Here is a 6,000-nt window from a genome sequence, read left to right on the forward strand (position 1 = left end):
TTTTACAGTGTTTCCTTCAACAGGAATCAATGGCATTTCAAGCCTGCATGTCTCATGATGTGGTCCCAGCTGAGTATCTTCTATGAGCAAAGGCCTGGAAAAAAATATACACACATATATATATCTCAAGAACGAATAATAATTTTCAGCGATAGTCTAGTTCAGCCATACACGTTCGGGATAAAAATTTAACTCAGTGGAAGCATAATACTGTTAAAGTACACCCAGATTATGTCACTACACCGAACGTTTAACATTTTAATTATGGAGAATAATATCTGCTGGATGCTTATGCTGTACCGGGCACTTGAATTACCTTCATTTCATAAAGAAGGAAAGTGAGGATCCCAGGTGTCGTTCACCCAGAGTCACAGAGCTAATAAATGGCAGACAGGAAATTGCACCAGGACTGTCTAACCACAGTTAACGCATGTAACCACTACACAGAGCTATCCTGGTTTCCACCAGCCACATTCAGGTTAATGGTGATAGCACAATTTTCTCTACAATCAGTGGGTGGATACCTGAGATACCTCACTCTAAGTAAAGAGCCTATTCTGGTAAGTTTGCTTCCAAGGGGAATTGAAGCCCTTTCCTTTGAAGACCGAAAATTATTACCAGCTTTTATTTTTAAAACGTTTTTTTCATAGAAACCATAACACTTTATTTTTAAAATTTTTTAATCAAAGTAATACGAGTTTATAGACACAGTTAAAAAAAAATAAAATAGTGCTAAAGGATGCCTAATAAAACCCAGCATTATCCTGTCCCTCTCCTTCCCACTGCAAGTCCTGCTCCCTAGAGGCAACTACTTTCAACTCTTAGCTGTTTCTTCTGGCATTTACCATTCCCAAATCCCTTCCTCCTTGCCACCTCCCACTCAGAGACTTCTCAACAGCCAGCTGTTTGCTTTCTTAGCCTCCCTTGCAGCTAAAGATGGCCATATGACCCAGCTATGGCCAATGAGATGTTTGCTTGGGGCCTTCCGGAAAAACTCTTGCTTTCCCCAGTAAGAAATGCACACTGCTGATGCTGTCCCCTTCCTTCTTCTTTCTGCCTTGAATGCAGTTGTGCTGCCTGGAGTTGTGACAGCCATCTTGTGACCATGAGGGCATGAGCATGAGGAGGAGGACAATATGTTAAGGAAGAAAATGTTAGAAGAAGCCCGGTTCCTTGATGGCATTACGGAGCAGCTGAACCCATGCAACACTTCCTGCTAATTGAAAAAATAAATAAATGAAGCCGTATGTGTCAGTTGGGTTTTTTGTTACTTGTAGCTGAAAGGATTTTTAACTAATGGACTACCATGATTCTTCATAATATACTTATACTACTATTTCTAAACTTAGCAATTTGAGATACTATCCCTTGATGTCTTATTATGGTAGAGGAGGATTTTATCCCCCTCCACGCACACCCCTACTCTCCCTCCTTTCATTCTTCCAATATATTTATATTCCAATTCCTAGTAAATCAGTAGTCGCTACAGAGCCAAGAAATGTGCTATAATTATGTGGATTTTTCTTCATTTTGTTTTGTTTTCCTGAATTTAATAATTAATTGGTATTTTTTTCACTTGCATCATGCCTAGCCTTGATTTTCCTGTTTGTTTAATCAGTTCACTCATAAGCCTATTAACATATTTTTCCTAAATGCTCAAACCTGTCAGCCCCTTCATTTAAGATGAACACAATAAAAAGTTGACTGGGAGGTCTGTGTAACAGGCAGGAGTCTGTCAAGTCCATTGTTAGACTTCCCTTTAGGTGACTGGGTGGGGACCTGTGCAGTCTCCTAGAGTACCTCTAAGTACAGAAAGTGGAAGTCTTTGCTCTGGGACTGTTTGATTCCTTTGGAGAACCCTCTGGTGTTCTGCTGGGGTGTAGATGCTTGGCTCTTATGATTTCCACACATAAGCATGGGAGAGGTGAAGGGAGGTTGGGAGGAGGTCAGCTGTTCCAACACATACTTTCAGTGATCCCCTGGTCTACGTCTCTCTCCCACTGTCAAGATTCCTTTTCTGCACCTCTCCAGGATATTGTAGATTAGCCCTCTCTGGTGAATATCTCCCAGGTGTGGACCATGCCTATGCCTTTTCCTGCCCTGCTTTCTCAGTTACCTGCCCTTGCAGCCCTTTTCTTCCTACCAGAAAGCCTTTGAAATCTCTCCCCCATTGATGGGAACTCTTCCACTTTTCTTTGGAGTTATGGGTTTATACCCTTGATTCTTTTATTTAAGAGTCTCATGAGTTAGAGGAAACAAATGTATCCAACCTTTTCCAGTGGAAGTTGCAATCTGAATTTTTAACTGCACTAGGTTATCTGGATATACTAAGTCTGCAGACCAACATTTGTGAACCATTGGCAATGGGAAAAGCCTGGGTTTGGAAATCTTAAGGATTTGAGTTTGAATTCGACTCTCTGACCTCCTTACTCAAATCATATCCATGGGCCTCAATTTTCTCCTTTTTAAAGTGGGAATAATAATGTCTACCTGTTTGAGTTCTGGGAAGATTTCCTTACATACTGTGTATAAAGTATCCAACACAGAACTTGGCAGACAGAAGGTGTCAAAAAATAGGAGAGATCACTTTTTAATGGGAGCAAGTGGGAAATGCGATTGGAAAGATTTGAATCAGGTTTTCAGGGGGGTGTAGAATGCCAGGAATTATTCTTGTGACACTGAGGAGATTTGGCAAGCTCATGAGCAGGGGAACAATGTGATCCCAAATAATTTGTCTCATTGTCACATTGTTCTCTTGGTCTGGTCTGGGGAGGGAGCAAGAAGCCCTTGGCCCGGCAGCTTTTGGGTTAAAATCTTCATCTGTGTCTGAGTTATTTGTAACCTGTTGTCATGGCAACAAGTTTGGCAAGCGAGCCAGTGCTGCAAGCTCCTGACAGTGGGGAGGGGAGGGCAGTGGGAAAAGACAGAAAATTTGGAAGGGGGCGACGTCTGTGACCAGCGCCTCACTTTTCTCTGATTTGTCTGAAGCTTTCAGCTGGAGATGAGGGTGAGCATCCTCTAGGGGCAATTATTGGACATTGGAGACTCTCCTCCCCAATCTCCTGATTTTCAGATGTGAAAATAGGCCCAGACAGGTCCAGCACCTGGCTCAAGGCCACACAGCAAGTCAGGGATGGAGACAGCATTAGACTTCTTAAAAAAGGGTCATAGAACTGAAGCATAGCAAACCTGGGGGGAACCTTTGGAAACATTGCATCCACTTCCCCACCAACACACACATGCCTTTTCCTTGTTGTTGTTCATATGGGAAACCTGGGACCCAGAGTGGTTTAGAATGGACTCAGGGTCACAGAGCAATTCCAGTGCCGACTTGAGATCAGAATCCAGAGGCCTGGGCCCCCCCAGGCCTGGGAACTTCCGAGGATTCACAGTTCAGAGAAGCCCCTCTCTGCTGAGTGCCAAGGTAGGGCCTCCCAGAGAAAGACTGATTTGACTGCCTGGATCTTTGACCCTCTCAAATCCAGCACACGTGTGTTCGGGTCCCATTTCCCCTTCCCCTACAACTCCTTCATCTACATGTATGTGTGTTCTCCTGCCTGCAGCGACACTCTTACTCAAATGGCAGCCCAGCCCTACCCCAGCCTGGACCAAACACACCTGCCACATGCCTCCCCATCCAATCACCCACAGGGCTAGGCACTTCCTGAACATTCTCTTATGTAATTCAGTCCGCCCAATTATCATTCTGTGTCTCCCAATTTAGCAGGTGGAAACCTAAAGGACCAGAGAAAGATAAAACAACTGGCCCAGAGTCACACAGTGAGTCTTAGCCTGAATCCCTCCTCCTCCAGAAAGGTGCTTCTGCCCATTCTATCCCACACTGATTTCTCAGCCCTGAGTTCCTCCAACACTTATCTTTGTCTCAATCACCCCCTTAAACTTGTGCAATATGTTTCCTCTGTGTTCTCTGCCTTATGTGCAGCCTAAACTCCTCCTGTCTCCTCGTAGCAGATCCCTCACCAAGTCCAGGTGATTTTCTCCTTTCTGTCTGCCAAATATACCTTCTTTCCTCATCCTCTGCTACTGCCCTTCTCCAGCCTCAGCATCCCTCACATGAACAACCCAAGTCTACTCCCTGGCTTCCAGAGTGGCCATCTTCAACCTAACACTCTGCATACCAGCAGTGAGAGGGCATTGACACAACAGTCAACACATCCTTTCCTTCTATGACACCCCATCCCTCAAGGATAAAGTTCTAGCTCCTTGTTTGGTAGTTAAGGTCATCCACAGTTCTAGCCCCTGCCAAACGTCTGGAGCCTCATCTCTTGCCTCACACACTGTGCTCTGACCACTGAACTAACTATAAGTGCTTCCTAGGATGTACCAAGCTTTCTCTTTTCTAGATGTCTTTGCAATGTCTGCATGTAAGGCCCTTTGCACCAACTCCCCAAACCCAGTGAACTCGGATGTTCATTTCATCCATGCAGCCTACCTTGATTCTCAAGTTGGATTGGATCCTGTCATCTGGGCTCCCACAGCCCCCAGAGCTCCCCTCTGCACCTGCACTGAGTGGACCTGATGGCTAGGGCTCTCTTCCCTATCAGATCGGATGCTCTCTGAGAGCCGGCACTCTGTGTCTCCAGCGAAGTCCAGCATCTGGCTGGTCCCAGTTAAAGGTCAGCAAATATTCTTTGAGAGAATCCAGGTGCAGGAAGGAAATTTGGGTTCAGCTCTGTGACTGCGCACTCTCACCCAAGAGGGTCTGCGTGACGTCGCTCGTTGCCCGGCGGTTTCCTCTCAGGAGAGGGCGTGGCTTGGGTCAGTTGGTGCAGGGTGAGGTAGCCAAGCAGCCCGAACCAGCCAGCTCTTGAGCAAAGAGGCGTGGTAGAAAAGAGAAGGGGTGCGGGATGGAAAGGGAAGGGGCCCTCTGAGGTAGGTGCTATTATTTTCCCTCCCCTTTATAGATAAGGAAACTGAGACACAAGACTTAGGTGACTTGCCAAAGCCACACAGCTAAATATGGGTGTGGTGGGATTCCAACTCTGATCAACTCCAAGTCACGTTCCACATTGTCCTGGCTTCTCACAACATTCTCTTTGAACAACAGAGTGGTTAGTGGTGGAGCCGTGCCTGGAACCTGGGTTTTAGAGAAACAGTCATCAAGGCAGAAGAGAGAGAAGAAATCATATGCTGAACACGTACTGTGACCTTGTGCAGTGGGTGACCTGGAGCTAGAATGCCAAGCTAGAATGCAATATATTTATATGTATATACACATACAAAATGTAGTCAAAGTTTTCTGATGCTGGGTTGGCTGGTTAGCTCACTCAGTAGAGGGTGGTGCTGATAACACCAAGGTCAACGGGTTCGGGTCCTGTATGGCCCAGTTGCCAAAAAAAAAAAAAAAAAAAAAAGTAACATCCTCAAAGTTTCTGATGCTAAAAATAAAATTCATTGAATAATTTAAATGTTTGTCTTTGGAGGGAAGGGGAGTGCTAGTGGCGTTTGGGTATACTGGAGAATAAATAAATAAAACGAACAAACAAAAGGAATCAAGAGAGGAGCCTTGAACGAACTAATGATGATAATGTGCCTGATCTGAGGAGCATGAGTAACTTCATCCTCTGTCCAGAAGTCCCAAAATAACAAAATAAACCCCCATCCCACCAGAAGCAATATACGTTCATTGATGAAAATTTAGGGGAAACAACGCATCTTACCATCCAAACACAACCAATGTTAGCATCTTGGTGTATTTAGGCTTTATTCTAGACCTTAAAAAAATTTATGGGATCATGCCGTGTGTTGAATTATATAGTACCATTTTCACGTAAACATTTCCCATTAAAATTCTTTATAAACATCATTTAAATGGACGCAAAATATTCCACTGAGTGGATATACTTATGGTATTCCTTTCCACATGGGTTTTGGCATTTCTTTTATTATTTTTTCTTGCTTTCTTTAAATTGGTTTGGCCAGGTTTTACGTTTGGTTTTCTCTATGCTTTATTTTGGGAGATAGCATAAAGAGAGATTG

Source organism: Cynocephalus volans, chromosome X (assembly GCF_027409185.1).
Source record: "Cynocephalus volans isolate mCynVol1 chromosome X, mCynVol1.pri, whole genome shotgun sequence".
NCBI lineage: Eukaryota > Metazoa > Chordata > Mammalia > Dermoptera > Cynocephalidae > Cynocephalus > Cynocephalus volans.